Below are 20,242 nucleotides of genomic sequence, written 5' to 3'. Positions count from 1 at the left end.
GTGTGAGGTAGCTTTTTGGTAACGGGTCAGTTGGGTCTAAATTCCCTAAAATCCCCCTTTTGCTGTTTCAGCTCGTGTCGATAACATCGATACGTATTTATTATGAATGTCATCTTTCAGGGTGGATGGAATTCAGACTTGCCGGGTCAATAATGCAGTTTTCTTTTCATAGTTTGACCCCAGCTTTCAGGGGTCAAATGGGTGGACAGGAAAGAGCAACAGTAACCAGTTTGTGTGTCTCTCTCTCTGTCTGCCTGTGTCGTGTACACAGAATACACATCCACACTGTGTGCAACCTGCTGACCCCTGACCCCCTCAGGTCATCCTTGTGAAGTGGCTATAATACTGGTCGTAATATTGACCTTGTACTAAAACAAACAGGGTTTGCTTATTGCTCTTCGCTTCGACACTTAACCCATTAAGGCCTGAGGCCGATTCTACAAAGTGTCTTCTAAATCCTAACAGTTTTTTGAAATGTGGCTCTATCAGTGGCTCTCAAACCTTTTCATGTCAAAGACCCCCAACCCGTGTAAAAATGTATCTATTTGGCCGCGGACCCCCATCTCAAAATATTTTTTTCCAGGGACACCCCCAGAATCAAAGATTTGAGTTACAAATGTTCGCTTTAAAAATATATCTATTCAACGTTTTGCACACATTTTCAGGATTTTTCAAAAATAGCAGATCTACAGGCTTGAGTGCCGCACTACGAGCTTGTAGATCTGCTATTTTTGAATAGCCAAAGAAATAAAAAATGACACAGATTGACACCTATTATACCTCATCGTATGATGGTGTCGCCCCGGCCAAAATATGTTCTTTTTTTCCAAAGAAACACAAATTATAAATGAACACCATTTGTTGTTATTGTTGTTGCCTATTATGGCATGCCAAAAATAAGGAACGCCAGGTTGAAAGTGGTTAATGCATTGGCGACATTTACTGTTGGGATTATCGTCCTTGTCGGTCTGTATGCGCGCACACACACACACACACACACACACACACACACACACACACACACACACACACACACACACACACACACACACACACACACACACACACACACACACACACACACACACACACACACACACATGCACCTACTATCCAAGTACTGTAGGTGTGTGGCAGAGAGATGGAAGTGCTTGTGTGTGAGTATGTCTCACATCAATGTGTGTGTTCTCTGCATGTGTGTGTGTTGGAGTTAACTGGGTATTTTGGTGTGAGTGAGAGTATGTGTGTGTGCATGCATGCATGGAAGCATTTTGTGTGTAAAAGGGATTTGTCACTTTGCGTTTACTAGCACTAGCAACATTATTTTGTTTTGTTTTTTGCATCTGCTGTACGCAGTACGGAAAGTATTCAGACCCCCTTACATTTTTCACTATTTGTCATATTGCAGCCATTTGCTAAAATCATTTCAGTTATTTTTTTTTCCTCATTAATGTACACACAGCACCCCATATTGACAAAAAAACACAGAATTGTAGACATTTTTGCAGATTTATTAAAAAAGAAAAACTGAAATATCACATGGCCATAAGTATTCAGACCCTTTGCTCTGACACTCGTATATTTAACTGAGATGCTGTCCATTTCTTCTGATCATCCTTGAGATGGTTCTACACCTTCATTGGAATCCAGCTATGTTTAATTATACTGATTGGACTTGTTTGTGAAAGGCAAAAACCTGTCTATATAAGACCGTACAGCTCACAGTGCATGTCAGAGCAAATGAGAATCATGAGATCGAAGGAACTGCCCCAAGAGCTCAGAGACAGAATTGTGGCAAGGCACAGATCTGGCCAAGGTTACAAAATCATTTCCGCTGCACTTAAGGTTCCTAAGAGCACAGTGGTCTCCATAATCCTTAAATGGAAGACGTTTGGGACAACCATGACTCTTCCTAGAACTGGCCGTCCGGCCAAACTGAGCAATCGGGGGAGAAGAGCCTTGGTGAGAGCGGTAAAGAAGAACCCAAAGATCACTGTGGCTGAGCTCCAGAGATGCAGTGTGGAGATGGGAGAAAGTTCTAGAAAGTCAACCATCACTGCAGCCCTCCACCAGTCGGGGCTTTATGGCAGAGTGGCCCGACGGAAGCCTCTCCTCAACGCAAGACACGTGAAAGAGTTTAGAATTAAGGCCAAAAAGTTCTATCTTGGTCTCATCAGACCAGAGAATCTTATTTCTCATACTCTGGCAGTCCTTCATGTGTTTTTTGGCAAACTCTATGCGGGCTTTCATGTGTCTTGCATTGAGGAGAGGCTTCCGTCGGGCCACTCTGCCATAAAGCCCGACTGGTGGAGGGCTGCAGTGATGGTTGACTTTCTAGAACTTTCTCCCATCTCCCCACTGCATCTCTGGAGCTCAGCCACAGTGATCTTTGGGTTCTTCTTTACCACTCTCACCAAGGCTCTTCTCCCCCGATTGCTCAGTTTGGCCGGACGGCCAGTTCTAGGAAGAGTCCTGGTTGTCCCAAACGTCTTCCATTTAAGCATTATGGAGACCACTGTGCTCTTAGGAACCTTAAGTGCAGCGGAAATGATTTTGTAACCTTGGCCAGATCTGTGCCTTGCCACAATTCTGTCTCTGAGCTCTTGGGGCAGTTCCTTCGATCTCATGATTCTCATTTGCTCTGACATGCACTGTGAGCTGTACGGTCTTATATAGACAGGTTTTTGCCTTTCACAAACAAGTCCAATCAATATAATTAAACATAGCTGGATTCCAATGAAGGAGTAGAACCATCTCAAGGATGATCAGAAGAAATGGACAGCATCTCAGTGAAATATACGAGTGTCACAGCAAAGGGTCTGAATACTTATGGCCATGTGATATTTCAGTTTTTCTTTTTTAATAAATCTGCAAAAATGTCTACAATTCTGTGTTTTTTTGTCAATATGGGGTGCTGTGTGTACATGAATGAGGAAAAAAAAATAACTGAAATGATTTTAGCAAATGGCTGCAATATGACAAATAGTGAAAAATGTAAGGGGGTCTGAATACTTTCCGTACCCACTGTATATACTGTATGTCAGGGATCTTTGACGTTTTTCATCCCAAAGACCCCCTAGTTGAGAGATGACGCAGGGACCCCCTCTTTATTGTATACAATTGTGTTTCAGATTAAACTATTTTTTTAAAACTTGGTCTTTTTCCCCTCTACACATATACCTCTTTGCCAAAAATAGCCGAACTACAAGCTCACAACGCCTCGCAGCGAGCTTGTAGATCTGCTATTTTTGGCTAATGTTCCCCTCAGAAACTGAATTCTAGGGTTCAAGTGGTTAATGTAAAAAAAAAATCCTATGTAGCCCCCCTATAGTAACTCTGAGGACCCCCTAGGGGTCCCGGACCCCTGTTGGAAGACCCCTGCTGTATGTGTTTGTTTGTGCATGCGTGTGTTTGTGTGTGTGTGTGTGTGTGTATGTCTCTGTGCCTGTACTGTATGTGAGTGTGTGTCTATGACAGAACCTGAAGGGCACCAGAGCCATAAAATAAAAAAAACTCCTCTCTCTTGTCTCGCTGTCAACCATGCTGCTCAATTATCATTTCTTCACCTCGTCTTGAATCGTAACTCATTAGGTTACGGCCTTTCTCACATCTACTATATGGTCTCTATCAGGGTGGAAACCTCATATCATCAAAACACGTCGCTTTTGCGCTGCGTTTCGAGTTTGCAGATCTGCTACTTTTGATGCTTTTGTGTGACGCTGTAGTATGATCAAGTAGGGCGTTCATTTACCAAAAAACACGTTCAGGCTCCATGCACAGCAGCCATATTGTAAAGAAATTGGGCCTCTTCCTTACTTCCTTCACAGGTTATTATTACCAATGATACTAATGAAGGACCCCCGTAACCCTGAGCGTGAACAAATGGAACCAAATGGACCCGTAGGTCCATTTGGTTCCATTTGTTCACTCTCAGAGTTATACACCCGTAAGGGTCCATTTGGAACAAGGAACCATGAGGGTCCCTGGACCACACTTTGAGACCCACTGGTGTGGCAGAGTGTTTCCAGTGAGCCAACATGCACAATACCAGCACCCTGACTCTGTTTGACCAGAATGGAACAGAGGCTTCATTAGTATCATTGGTAACACATGTGAAGGAAGTATGGAAGAGGCCCAATTTCTTTACAATATAGCTGCTGTGCATAGAGCCTATTATGGAGATGAGAGGTTTCTGCCCGACAGCAACGATATGATGCCTGACAGTGTTCATGGCCTGTGTGTGTGTGTGTGTGTGTGTGTGTGTGTGTTTTATTTGTAACTCTGGCTTTACTGGTAGTCCTTGAGAAAGGGTATAAGGCCCATAAACGCCTCCTGCCGTGTGTCGTATATGGGAGCGAGGTATCAGCCATACGCTGAATTATGAATCATAACTTATTAGGCCATGGCCTCTCTGGTAATTTACAGCAAAAGTGACACATATATCAGTCTGCATAGACACCCCACATACATCATTCTGCCTGGATGGATTTCCTTTCACTGTGTGTGTGTGTGTGTGTGTGTGTGTGTGTGTGTGTGTGTGTGTGTGTGTGTGTGTGTGTGTGTGTGTGTGTGTGTGTGTGTGTGTGCAAACAGACGCATGGTAGTGTGTGTCTGAAATGCAGTAGTGTAAAGTACATTTACTTAAGTACAATTTTGAGGTACTTTTAATTTACTGGAGTATTTCCAATTGTCTATACTTTTACTTCTACTCCACTACATCTCAGAGGCAAAACTTAGTTACTAGTTACTTTGCAGATATACATATATTACATTATAAAACATACATGAACCACTTTAGCCCTATTTCATACAGTACATAGGCTATTTGAAAATAGCCGATCTACAAGCTGACAACGCGTCGCATGGCGAAGCGTTGTCAGCTTGTAGATCGGCTATTTTCAAACATTTTAGTACTTTTACTTTTGGTACTATGGGTACATTTTGATACCAATACTTTTGTACTTTTACTCAAGACATTTTTTAATTCCGGACACTTACTTGTAACAGAGTACTTCCACTTTGCAGTATTGATACTTTTACTTAAGTAAAACATTTGTGTGTGTGTCTGTGTGTGTGTGTGTGTGTGTGTGTGTGTGTGTGTGTGTGTGTGTGTGTGTGTGTGTGTGTGTGTGTGTGTGAGTGTGAGAGTGAGTGAGTGTGAGAGAGAGAACAGGGGCATGGTAGTGTGTGTTTGTGTGTCTGAAATGTGACTTAGGAGTTATTAGTGAGTTATGGCTCATGGTGGGCATGGCTCCTGTAGTGATTTACAATGTACTGTACTAAGGCCTACCAGTCTACACTATAAATATCCTCACCTCTGGCAGCAGATTGGGCTAAAGGTGTGTTTAGAGGAAATAGGAACCGCACACTCTGTGTGTGTGTGTGTGTGTGTGTGTGTGTGTGTGTGTGTGTGTGTGTGTGTGTGTGTGTGTGTGTGTGTGTGTGTGTGTGTGTGTGTGTGTGTGTGTGTGTGTGTGTGTGTGTGAGAGAGAGAGAGAGTTTATGCACATGTTGATTGATATCTTAAATCATATTGACCATTACACCCTAATGGAGACCATATTGTGTGGGTGTGTGTGTGTGTGTGACACTCATGTGAACTGTCAGTGTGTCTTGTTTGAAGCATGAAGCGTAATGTCAAAGGTGTATTTGCATTTCAGCCTGGTGAATGATTTGGTTTGTCTAATGATCTGTGTGTGTGTGTGTGTGTGTGTGTGTGTGTGATTTCAATTGCACCCCACATTATTTGTCATTCTGCTGCTGACAATATCCAACTAGGTAATACCTTTTCTTAGACACACACACACACACACACACACACACACACACACACACACACACACACACACACACACACACACACACACACACACACACACACACACACACACACACACACACAGACTGCATAACTGACTTCACTCATAGCGTTTCATGCCTCATAAGTTACGTTCCACACGACTAGTGTACACACACACACACACACACACACACACACACACACACACATACACACACACACACACACACACACACACACACACACACACACACACACACACACACACACACACACACACACAGATGGGTATAACAATGTAATCGGTCTGGTACATTCTAAATGGCTCGGTGATGTTCCATTAGTTTGATTGCTTACAAGCCGTCACGCATGACAGGAGGAGAGAATAAAATCAGGAGGAAAGAAGCTGAATTAAATGGCTTTTTATGCTTTCATTTTATGGTGTGATTTAATATCACTCACTCTGCATCCATGTTTGTGACAAAAGAGAGACAGATTGTGTGGCTCAGACACTGATACACACACAACAAGAATACTCACCCCCCTCATGTCTTCATATGCACGTGTGTGTGTGTTTGTGCACGCACGAACGTACGCACGCATGCACGCACGTGCACAACAAAGCAGTGGAGTGGAATAATGGACACGGCAATATAATGGTGAACAGATTTTATCATTCACACACTTTTAACCACTGGCCATCTGCTTAATGCATGAATTCCTGTGTGTGTGTGTGTGTGTGTGTGTGTGTGTGTGTGTGTGTGTGTGTGTGTGTGTGTGTGTGTGTGTGTGTGTGTGTGTGTGTGTGTGTGTGTGTGTGTGTGCGCACACACGTGCACATGTACGTTCATGCTGCTTGGGTGTGTTTTTATGTGTGCATCGTGTTGTGTGTGTGTGTGTGTGTGTGATTGGATCAGTCTAAATCCTGAAGGGCTTGGACTGAGGCCAGGCACTAACGGTGATGAAGGGGGGTTGTCTATTTCCTGGAGAGGAATAGAACACCGCCACTGGAGATGCATTCGTATTCATACATACTCATGAATGGCAGACTGAATAATACCATATTTTACTTAAGACATGCAAGTAATTAAATGATAAGACAATATGGAATGGTAATTAAACAGATTGTTTTTGTGTTTTTGTTTTCAGCTCACCCATGCCGATGAGCTAATAACTTTGTTTTTATATGCTAATTGCTTAATGTTTCCGTCGTTGTCCCTGCTTCCGTTGTTTTAATCTTCGATGTGCAAATGAAATGTATTCAAGTTTTTGGGGTTTCATCATACGATGAATCCCCTCTTTCTGGTCATTATTTAATAGGTCAGATGCAGAAAAAAAAACTCCAGAGCAGAAGTGAATGCTAAAATATGTGCATTCATTCAGCTTTTCCCCTGGTTAGTTGATATTTTGGAGATTTGGGGTGACTTTCCTCATACATCAGCAACTTCTGCCAATGTTTTTGTACTATCTTCCTTGATTTTGCAGGCAGTAGGTATTGAAGAACCAGATGGCATTTCTAATTATCGTGCAGAACACAAACTCTTATCTTCTGTGAATGCACATTCAATAAACAAAATAAGTAGTAAACAACGGTAGAGTATAAGGCGTGTCATTGGGATGACATTGGGGGGGGACATGGAAAGATGTCATTATTATTATTGAAGCTGTTTAAGGAGGAAGAACGCTGGAGAGAGCAGACTTTCTTCTCCGTCTATAATGGAGGATTTTCTTAAAGGTCATGGGAGCCAGGCCTGTGTATCATTATCTGTGTGTCATCGTGTGATCGGCTGTTCATTAGGACGCAACGTGAAGCTCTCTAAACCATACTGAACCTCAATCTTCCCTCTCTCTCTTTGTCTCTCTCTCTCTCTCTCTCTCCTCTCTATACTGCACTTGCGTCTCCTTTCCTCCTTCTGCTGTGTCTTTCACCTCCCACTCCCTTTCTTCTCGACCCTCTTCACTCCTTCGCTCCCCTTTTCCTCACTCCTCCTCCCTGCTTTTCCTCACCTTTCGTTCCTTTTTTCCCTCTTCTCCTTGCTCCCTCTCTCCTTCCTTCCCTCACTCTTTTCCCCTCTGCACGCATCCCTCCAAATCTCCCTCTCCTCTCCCACAGCCCTCAAACATCTCGTCCTCTCTTTGCTCTTTCTTCTCCTCTTCTCCAGTGGTGGAAAAAGTACTCGAATGTGTTACTGTAGAAAAAAAGTACTCTGTTACAAGTAAAAGTCTGGAATTCAAAATGTTACTTCAGTAAAAGTACAAAATTATTTTGTACCAAAAGTAAAAGTACTAAAATGTTTGAAAATAGCTGATTTACAAGCTCACAACGCGTCGCGATGTGACGAGTTGTGAGCTTGTAGATCTGCTGTTTTCAAATAGCCTAGGTATAAAATAGGGCTAAAGTGGTTAATGTATGTTTTATAATGTAATCATTTATATCTGCAAAGTAACTAGTAACTAAAGTTTTCAAATAATTGTAAGGGAGTAAAAGTACAATATTTGCCTCTGAGATGTAGTGGAGTAGAAGTAAAAGTATAGACAATGGAAATACTCCAGTAAAGTACAAGTACCTCAAAATGTTACTTAAGTACAGTACTTGAGTAAATGTACTTAGTTACTTAACACCACTGCTCTACTCCATCCGTCCCTCTGCAGGCCTCTCTGTTTCACCCATCTCAACCGTCATACTTAAATTACTCTTTTCATCTCTCCGTTCCCCTGTCCCTGTCCTACTTATCCTTTGTCCCTCCTTCCTCCTCCTCCTCCTGAGGGGCCTCCACCTTCCTCTCCCTCGCTCTGTCCCTTCCTCTCCCCTTCGTGCCTCCTCGTCCCTCCCTGCTCCTCCTCATCCTCCTCTCTCCTCTAATGATCCCAATCATCCTTGAGTCACATCCCTGACTATAAGTGATCCCCAGAGCTAGAGCCTGTGTGTGGGGACACTGCATGTCTCTCTCACGCACGCACGCACACGCACACGCTCGCACACACCACACACACACACACACACACACACACACACACACACACACACACACACACACACACACACACACACACACACACACACACACACACACACACACACACACACACACACACACACACACACACACGCTCTTGCACTCACACACGCTCGCACACACCACGCACACCCACACACACATGCGCAAATGTTCAAGGTTTTTCAAAGATAGCAGATCTACAAGCTCATAGTACTGTACTCGGTGCCGCGCTCTGAGCTTGTATATCTGCTATTTTTGAATAGCCAAATACATCTTAAAATAACACGCTTGCACGCACACACGCTTGCACATACACACACACACACACACACACACACACACACACACACACACACACGCACACGCACACACGCACACACAGTCATGATCCATGCTGATACATATGTTGACCCCCCCTACCCCCTACCTCGGAACTGGAGAGAGAGAGAGAGAGGGTCGGACGAAGTGAGAGAGAATGAGAGAGCAGGGTAATTGGCCAGAGTGTATTATAGAAGGGGGGTGGTGGAGAGAGAGAGAGAGACATAGACATAGAGAGAGAGAGAGCGTATACGGGTGGGGGAAAAAAGGGGGTTAATTGTCAGAGTGAATCAAATAAAAGACAGGGACATTAGAGGTGTTGGGGAAGAGACACGATTAAGTAAAGACAGATGAAGGGTTAATGGTGAGAAAGGGTGAAGACAGACGAGAGAGAGAGAGAGAGAGAGATGCAGTAGATGGAGATAACGTGAGAGGGAGGAGGGGAGAGAGAGAGAGAAAGAGAGAGAGGGGTAATTGTCACAGAGTAATAAACGATCAACGCTTTCATCTTTTATGAGATTTGGCTCTCAATTAACCAATCACAAACGCACCTGAGCCCAACTTAGTCAAGACACATAGACGCCACACGGGACACACTGTGTGTGTGGGTGTGTGTGTGTGTGTGTGTGTGTGTGTGTGTGTGTGTGTCTGTGAGACTAATTGTGATTGCTATTAAGTCCACCTCTTCATGGGTTCATTGCAATGATGAATAGTTTTAATTAATGACTTTAATGGATGGGCTGTGATGAGATGGTAGAATAACTAAATAACTGGTTGACTGACTGTCTGTCGCCGGGCCGCTTTGTCTGTCAGGCTGTCCATTATTATTGTGTTTTAACCCATTGAGACCTGAAGCCGATTCTACATGTCTCCTAAATCTCAACAGTATTGTGAAAAACGTATGTTTCTATATCAGTGGTTCTCAATCTTTTTCATGTCAAGGACCCCCAAAATTATATGTATTTGGCCGCGGACCCCCATCAAAATATTTTGGTCCAGGGACCCCCCAGAGGCAAAGATTTGAGTTAAAAATGTTAGCTTTAAAAATATATATATTCAAAGATTTGCGCACATTTTCACGATTTTTCAAAAATAGCAGATCTACAAGCTCATAGCGCGGCACTCGGTGCCGCGCTATGAGCTTGTAGATCTGCTATTTTTGAATAGCCCAAAGTGTAAAATAATGCTTTTTTAGCTCAAATCTAAAAATGACACAGTTCCAGGTGTTAATGGGTTAAAGAACATTGCAGAACGGGAGGCGTAGCGCTATTGTGTGCCAGGGGGGGAAAAAAATCTATTTTATGTGTTTACGATAACATCTAATCTATGATAAGGCACTGAAGCGCAGAGTGTAAGCCATGTACTGTAGTGTAGATCAGTGATTTTCGACCCTTTTCACATCAAGGTCCATTATTTATTCGGCATTTGAGCCACGGACCACCAATTGATGAGATTTTGCCTCTCAGGCCCAAAACGTAGAATGTTTTGTTGTCGTTGGATACGATTTTGTCTGCAATTCCATGCTGTATTGATGTGGTACCAATAGGAGAGATAACGGGAAAACGTTGATCAAAATAACAATTCTTTAATTAAGTAATGCAGATGTTTATCAATAATTTAACTTTTGAGAACGTAAAATGAAACCAAATGGACCCATAAGGGTCCATTTGGTTTCATTTTACGTTCTCAAGAGTTAAAGATCTGATAAGGGTCCATTTGGTTACCAACTCCATCATTTAGCTGGGGACCACCTGGAACCCCCTCAAGGCCCACTGGTGGTCCCCGGACCACTGGTTGAGAACCACTGTTGTAGATCACCAGTTTATGAGATTTTTGAGAGAGATGAATCACCTCTCACACCAAAAACATCCCTAAAAAACATAATAAAAAAAAAAAAACTACATCCAGTTGAATATCTAGGCTCTAAGCTGCAGCGTATGAATCCAACAGCACTCAGAATGTTTTAAGATCTTCGAAAAAATGTGTTTTCCATTTAAAATGAGGATTTATCAGGTGTGTAGGAAGTACCTGATGATGATTAAAGTATGCAGATTTCCCCTGCACCCTGAAGATTGGGGTGAGGCTAGCGTGGAAATCCTCTCCTTACTGTACATGTAGCCTCCTAAAGTCCTGCTCATCTCAGTTTGACCACATTAACCTTGACGTCCCTATTTTGTGGAAGAAAATGCGAAAACAAATTTCAAAAATAGTGAAAATATCTACATGACGGATTGCGAGCTTGTAGATCTGCTATTTTCGCTATTCGTCATACGATGAAGTATAGGGCTGAAGTGGTTAAATTACACCTGCTACCATGGCTTACAAAAAATAACGATAAGTCAAAATAGGACAAAAGTCCACGATTGGAGGAGGATGCTGAAAGAAAGTTCAGACAAATAAGTGAATACGATTTGAACAGTGAAGAACCACAGAAGGATAATACACCAAGAGATTTATTACTTGAATGCCTTTCGAAACATATATGTTTTTAGAAGTGGTTTAAGGTCCGCACAGTTGGCGTAACCGTCTGGGCACCGGGGTCGCAGGTTCGAATCCCGATCCCGACGACTAGGGGTGTGCCGATACACTAATTTCACGAAACGATACGATACGATATTTGGCTCACAACTTCGATACGATTTCGATACGATACGCACTTTTTTTATTATGAAAATATATGGAGGAGAAAAAAAGAAAATGCAAACAAATAATTCTGTTTTTGCATTATTCAGACATGCAAACTTGTAGCTTTTCAGCTACAATAGCCGTTTTGAATCCAAATAGTATGACACCTGACCCGAAAAAAAACATGTTGTCACTCTTTTCACTTCGGGGCCGTTTGCATGCCTGATTATTATTATTTTTTTTCAAAAACGATATTTTTTTCCCCCAAAACGATACATATCGTCGCGAAAACGTATCGCGATATATCGCGGGACGATATATCGGCACACCCCTACCGACGACCTTTGCTGCGTGTCACCCCGCCATCTCTCTCCCCGTCAGTCTACTGTTCCTATCAATAAAGGCAGAAAAAGCCCCAAAAGATATCTTTAAAAAAGAAAAGTGATTTAAAAGCAGGGCCCTTGTATAGTGCACCGTGCTTTTCACCATCAGCGACGCTCGGATCTGCTTTGGAAACGGGGAATAAAAGTGATTCCAAAGGGAGATGATCAACACCGGCCGAGCCGGTAAACTAACACACCGATCTGTCCCACAATTCGCCCCGCTGCGCGACGGCGAAGGAGGCTAGAGTTCCACCGTGATGCTATCAAGAGACTCTTTAGATATCGTTAGCGCCGCGTTCAAAAGCAGCCGCGGTTCGGCCGAGGCCCGGCCGGTCTGGTGAAGATATGATCTATGGGAATGACTAATGTAATCACTGAGTGTACGCTGTAAGGTTTATGCCTCACCCCAATCACAGGGATGTTAGGAGGACCATCTCTCATGTCAACCTTTTTTTAGAAAGGAAGGAAACACACACACACACACACACACACACACACACACACACACACACACACACACACACACACACACAAATATACCCCCTGGCACCATCGGTAGGAAGATTTACATACATTGACAGAGTGAGGCGCCGGGCGGTGAGAGCTTTATAAAGAGTGAACCTGTCCCTGAATGTGTGAGTGATGATAACGGGCTCCCTCTAATTGCCTAACCCCCTGCTCGCTCACACTCAAATGCGCGCGCACACACACACACACACACACACACACACACACACACACACACACACACACACACACACACACACACACACACACACACACACACACACACACACACACACACACACACACAATGCATGTGTATATCATATACACACCTTCACCAGAGTTCGCACTTACACAAATGCATGCAAACACGCATACAGTACAACACACGCCTAGTCTCTCTCACATAATACACACAAATGCGCACACACACACACACACACACACACACACACACACACACACACACACACACACACACACACACACACACACACACACACACACACACACACACACACTGTCCCCCACCCACAGACACCATCAGTCCCCTGAGCAGCGACCCCATCATTTCTGCCACTCACCTTGAAGTGGAGGTAAGCGAGAGTGACGGAAGGGAGTGAAAGAGATAAAGAGAGAGAGAGAGAGAGAGAGAGAGAGAGAGAGTCAGTGCGTACAGTAAGAGTGAAATGGAGCTGGAGCTGATGTCAGACATGTCTCCGTGTACAGACAGACTTCACAGCTCTCTGCGTTCTCTGAAGAGAAAGAGTGAAGGGGGGGAAAAACCTACCCGAAAAGGCAGGAGCGGTTAGATGTCTTCCGTTGGACTTAAGACCTGTCTTTTAGCTACAGTAGGATGCTCCGGGCATAATATGCTTGGTGATTTGTTGGTAGAGTATGAGACTATACTGCAAAGCCTGCTCCAAGTGCTGTGGTCTTTTTGCTAAAGGTTTCTTTCATTTTTATTTTTATCCTGACGCTCAAGTCCTTGGAAAAACAAAAGAAAATCATAAAAATGGTGTGCTCCCTTAACCTGACTACGCCAGATGGAAGAAGCTTGCTTCACACATTTTGTTTCACAACCTACTTCCATCTGGTACCTCGGTAGCCCAACCGCTGAAGAGGGCGATCCCATAGATATAGAAACCTAGATACCTCATTGGCCTCTGCAGTTCGTTGGAGCAACTCGTATCGCGGCCGCCATTTTCGCGTAGGCAAACGGACACTCAAAGTGACTACTGGCCAATCACAGCGCTCACAGCGCGTTGACTACTGGCCAATCACAGTGCGTCTTTACTAAGACCTGTCATAATCTAGTTGTCCCGCCCCCACCTGCCTCTGATTGGCCTACCGAACGCCCCCTTCTGTGACACACGCAGAAGCTTCAGAGAAGCTTTCCTACGCTAAAATGGCCCCCGTGATACCAATGCCTCTGAGCCGAAGGAGGCGTCTACCTTTATATGTCTATGGGCGATCCCTTTTTTCAAGCTACTTGGCTGGTGATGGGATGGGACCGTCTGTCTATCCCCGCCTGGGCGTGCTAACTCCAACCAATCATATTGATGTGTTTACATGGCGTATAGTAGCTGCACAACTTGTAGTGTTGTTGTTCGTGATAGCGGCCACGATGAATAGTGAAAGAACTACAATGCGCTTCTCGATGGCGTCACACCCGGTAAAGATCCCGCCCGTAGCTGCCGCTGATTGGTTCGACCGGGCGCGGGTCGGTTCGAACTCCGATCTCTGAGCGTTCCCAGATGGAGGCTGTATTGTGAACTCAATGTGAACTCAATTACCGCCCCATCTGGCTGGGTCAGGTTAGTGCTCCTTATGGTTGATGCAGCACAACACAGACTTTTGTAGTGTCTATAAGACATATACTGTAGGAGTTTGGCTTTCCCGTTGGAGTATACAGATGATTTACTTGGATAAGATCAAAGAAGGGGGGAAAAAAATTGCCAAGACCCACTTACTTTGAAGTAAGCAAGCGAGGGCTTATTGGGTCTGACCTTGTAGATGGGCTGTTTACAGCGCATGGCGTCACCATTGCGTAACAAAGTATAACTCAAGCCTTAGGTGGAAGAACAGTTGAGCTCAAAGATGGAGATGGGATCATCAGCCGGGATCGTTTCAAATCATTTAGTTGCTGTTTGGCATTTGACGCTTCCCTATTACGCTGGCCAAACTCTTGAATAGCTGTTTATACAACCTAGTATAGCATGTGGGACATCATGGGGATGTTTGGTTCGGTTTGCCAGAGTGTTGTTGTGAGTCCGGCTGTCTTGGAGATAGGTGAGGTCTTGTGTGAAGTTGACAGCACAACACCTTTATCATGAGGAACTACATACTGTACATCAGGGGTCTTCAACAGGGGTCCGGTACCCCTAGGGGGTCCTCAGAGTTAACTACAGGGGGTCCGCCAAATCTTTGTGTGATGGAGGACATTAGCCGAAAATAGCAGATCTACAAGCTCAAAACGCCTCGCGCTGTGAGGCGTTGTGAGCTTGTAGATCTTCTATTTTCGGAGAGTTGGTGTAGAGGGAAAAGAGCAGACCAAGTACAGAGCCAACGGTCAAGTTGACTAAATATTGAGGGTTTAAAAGGTCTGAAAATACACATTAGCATGAATCCAACATATTAATAGAAAAGATAATGTGTGTCAAACAATTCTATAAAGCTATCTATGAAATCTGTGAAAAAGTTTATGCAGTGGAGGTCCCTGCTTCATCTCTTTCTCGGTTAAGGGGTCCTTGGCCTGAACAACGTTGAAGACCACTGCTGTACATGCACCCTCCACTGTTGTTGCGGCGTAGAAAACCTTCGCTGCATTGCTTTATCTTTTTTCTTTTTCCCCCCAATTCAGTCGTTATGCCCATGTGCCACCCATACACTGGGCTGCTGATAAATAAGACATTAAAATAATACTGTAGTTACTAGTATTTAGATGAGTTTACAGTCACGGCTTAGCTATAAAGCAGTCATACCACAAATTGAAAAAGCACACGCTGTTATTGACATGAATCCAGAACATAATAGCAGGCATAGGTCTATATTACTCACCAAATACCATCAGCACAATTATGTGAGCATGTTCCTCCTGGCTTTCTTTCCTGCCAACTCAGCAATAATGTCTTTGTAATCCAATGTCGCTGCAATGTCCTTTAGCTTTTCTTTAGTTTTTCAAATCTCCTCCATCTCATCTCCTCCATTCTCTTTCTCTAGACCATTGGTTCTCAAAGTGGGGTACGGGGACCCCCAGGGGTACTTGAGGCGGTTCCAGGGGGTCCCCAGCTAAATGATGGATAGGAACCAAATGGACCCTTATGGTTCTGTAACTCTGAGAGTGTACAAATGGAACCAAATGGACCCTAACGGGTCCATTTGGTTCCATTTGTACACTCTCAGAGTGAAATTAACATTAATTTTATAATATAAATTTGGGTCCCAGAGGTTTAAATGCCATTAAATGGGGGTCCGTAGCCTAATACATGTCAAACTGGGGGTCCTTGACATTAAAATGGTTGAGAATCACTGCTAGAAAGCCCTATAAACCTTCTCTTATTGGGGTCCCTGGCTTATCTTTTCAAATGGGGGTCTGTGGGCTAATAAGTGTCAATTTGGGGGTCCTTGACATGACAAAGTTTGAGTGGGCATAATTATGATAATGTAATTGCTATGTGCCCATAGCAAACCACTGCTCTAGACATCTTAGTATCCACATGCACGCGCACCGTGCAAAATCCCATGTCCGGCGAGCCCACCACAAAAAAAGATGTTTTCTTTTGTGTAAGGTCACGTATAGGGGGAAAAGGACTATGTCATCATATGCTAGAACTTCTAAGCCTACAGTAAATGATGACTAATAAAATAATCTTGTGTGTGAACATTCATACATTATAAAAACAAAATGCTGCCCATGCTGGTACAAAGGGAGGCCCACACAGGTGCGAGGTCCTTTACGGCAGTGGTTCTCAAACTTTTTCATGTCAAGGACCCCCAAAATGATATGTATTTGGCTGCGGACCCCCTGGCAGAAAAAATTCTGCCAGGGATTTTTCAAAAATAGCAGATCTACAAGCTCATAGCTATGAGCTTGTAGATCTGCTATCTTTGAATAGCCAAAGTATAACATATGGTTAAAGTGGTTGGAATGATTGAGACACTATATTAACACATTTTGTTGGGGACCCCCTGGTACCCCCTCCAAGGACCCCTGGGGGTCCCCGGACCCCACTTTGAGAACTAATGCTTTACGACCACCGCAATCTCTCCCCATTTGTGTGTGTGTGTGTGTGTGTGTGTGTGTGTGCATGCGTTCATTCGGTTGCCTCCATTAGTGCTTCCATGTTCGTCATGCATGCATGTGGCTGCGCTAACCGCTGAGCACCGTTCCAACGTTAACCCCCCCTCTACCCAGGTGCCCACACACACACACACACACACACACACACACACACACACACACACACACACACACACACACACACACACACACACACACACACACACACACACACACACACACACACACAACCAATGGTGGGCCCTAACGATAGCATCTGCAGACACTAATGAGTAGATTAAAGGCAGTGCCACAGCTCCACATAAGCACACAGAGAAAGAGCCCCATCACAAGGGTATCTGGGTCAACCACAGAGTAAAACCCTCGGCGCTGATTTAACTCTGGGAAAGGAACCGAAGGGTCCATTTTGGTTCCTCTCGGAGTTAAATTAATCCATTGAGACCGGGAACGCATCGGTGTCTGGGCTATTCAAAAATAGCAGATCTACAAGCTCATAGCGCGGCACCGAGTGCCGCGCTATGAGCTTGTAGATCTGCAATTTTTTTTTTATCGTGAACATTTTGTGCAAATCTTTGAATATATATTCTACAGTTTTTTGCTATATCAGCGGTGCTCCGACTTTTCCATGTCAAGGACTTCCAACGTGATATGTATTTGGCCGTGGACCCCCATCTCAAAATATGTTGTTCCAGGGACCCCCAGAAGCACAGATCGGGGTTAAAAATGTTCGCTTTAAAACGTATATATATATTCAAAAGATTTTTTTCTAAAAATAGCATATCTACAAGCTCATAGCACGGCACCGAGTGCCGTGCTATGAGCTTGTATATCTGCTATTTTTGAATAGCCAAAGAAATCTAAAAATGACACACAGATGCGTTCCCGGTCTTAATGGGTTAACTCTCAGGATTTTCTCAGTCCAGCTCCTTCTCTTTCTTCAGTGGAGTATTGGGAACTATAAGCACCACAGCCATCTACACCAGTCTGTCTGTCTGTCTGTCCTTACCTCTCTCTCTCTCTCTCTCTCCATTCATCGGTACACTCTCAGGACCTTGTAGCAAGCTAAGCCTGGTGTCATTGTTAACTCCTTTTTACTGGTTTCGTTGATGTCAGGGCGAGGAGAATAACTGCTATTCTAAAGGTTACACACTGTCTTTTTCGTGCGATCAATTCAGCTTAAAATATATTTTTTGTTTTGTGTATTTTGTGTTATTAGTACATTCACACAGAACGCAAATATTATGCAGTGTTAAAGTGACGTGGTTCTTATTTGTAATTTACAGAGGTACATTTTTCTGAGCGTTCGCGCCGCCAATTAAAGGCATCAACCTGTATGCACGAGGCATCAATTTATAAGAATAGTTTATTCACTGTTCGGCGAGTATTCTGCATTTGCAGTTACAAACTGACATTAAATCATTGATTTTCAACTGGAGACGGGAAGCCAATATGACAACACAATATACAAGATGTTGTTTTGAACTGTACAAAGTCTTCTGAGATGTGTCACCTGCATTGCAGCGAGGGTTTCTATCGCAAGTAACAACAGGATTAAGCTGTCTGATTGATTGGCAGTCTTTATTGACACAACTCAAATATGAGACACCGTCTCAGGATGCATCATGTCTCTGTACGATCATTGTCAAATGGATAAACAACAAAGTCAATGAAAAAATGCAACGCGTTGTGAGCTTGTAGATCAGCTATTTTGGCACCAGCGTGCAACTGCAGCATGTATAAATCAAGCTTTAGGTGTAGTGCAGTGAGGGGTTGTGTCTTCTTCAATTTGTGCTGACCTCTGCTCTATATTTCACAATGTAGCAGGCAAACTTTTTGCTTCTACTCTTGCCAAACTCACACATCAGTACACTATGGAGTCATGTCGTCAGTATGTATCGGTCAGAATCTTTGATTCGATTCTGATTCTTCCAAAGTTTGCGGGAGGGGGGCCCATTTGGCAAGAAATGACACAAATTACGAACGCAGCGTCTGATCTGCCCCAAATGAATTGAATTGAATTCCACATTGAGGAGCCTCTCAACAACGCAGAGTTTGTTGCCAAAATGTGTGTGTTTTTCCCACCAAATTAGGCACGAATGGTCTCATGATGAGTCTCGTGACAATGACAGTCAAACAGTGCTTCGATACTCCATACTGTTTGCCTGTGATTGCATTCACACATTTGTTTGGCAGGGCCTATTTCTTCCATGTTGAGGGATCTCTATAGAGTGCACCCTCAAAAACACTTTTTACTTCTGTCCATAGGGGGCACCGCAAAGGCGCACAGTTGCACTGTATCTCGTACATACTCTATTTTCCCTGCAGCTTCCCTGTGTCCTGACGGCTGCACCCCCACGACCAGTGGTGTAAATTAACTAAGTACATTTACTCAAGTGATGTACTTAAGTACAATTTTGAGGTACTTTTACTTTATTGCAGTGTTTCCAATGTGGGATTATAGGAATAAGGTATGAACCAGAAAATGAAAAAGTAAGCAGTTTTAGTTTTAGACGAGTTTTAGTTCTACGTATTTGTTTCCCTGTATAGATATACGGTAGTTGGATTGAAACATGGTGTTTGTCCTTGGCTAGAAACACTTTAACCTGGCTGCGTGTGCGCACAAAGACACACACACACACACGCGCACGCACACACACACACACACACACACACACACACACACACACACACGCGCGCGCGCACTTGGGAGAAGGTTTAAAGCTACATGCATGTAGGAAAGTGATTGTTCCTTCAGCAGCACGGGGTTCAGATTGACAGGGTGAAAGTGATTGTTCTCTCCACCAGACCTGAGCCCCATAATCTGTCTGGCGAGGGTCAGGAGACAACCTTTAAACAATTAACCCCCTAATCCCCAAAGTGCCTTCCTATTACGGACTGCGTGAATGGGTTAAGTAGCCGTCCTCTTGTTGTTGTGGTAAATTCAAGGAGCGGGGTTTGGTTTGCTGAAGGAAAACGGATTTTTAATTCTCCTACCCATTTCCAAAGTCATTGGAACCTTTAACAAGTGCCTGGATCACGTCTTTTGTCCCCATTTGGTCAAGTTGTCGGTATATGTTCTATATTGGAAGTTTTAGATCATTTTTTGAAAACGGATCTAAAAGCTCACATCTTGTGAGCTTGTAGATTGGCTATTTTCAAATTGCCTAGGTATAGAATAGGGCTAAAGTAGTTAATGTATGTATTATAATGTAATCATTTATCTGCAAAGTAACTAGTAACTAAAGTTTTCATATTATTGTAGTGGACTAGAAGTACAATATTTGCCTCTGAGATGTAGTGGAGTAGA

Source organism: Gymnoscopelus microlampas (genome assembly GCF_963454915.1).
Source record: "Gymnoscopelus microlampas genome assembly, chromosome: 17".
NCBI classification, from domain to species: Eukaryota; Metazoa; Chordata; class Actinopteri; order Myctophiformes; family Myctophidae; genus Gymnoscopelus; species Gymnoscopelus microlampas.
This window is presented reverse-complemented; position numbering follows the sequence as displayed.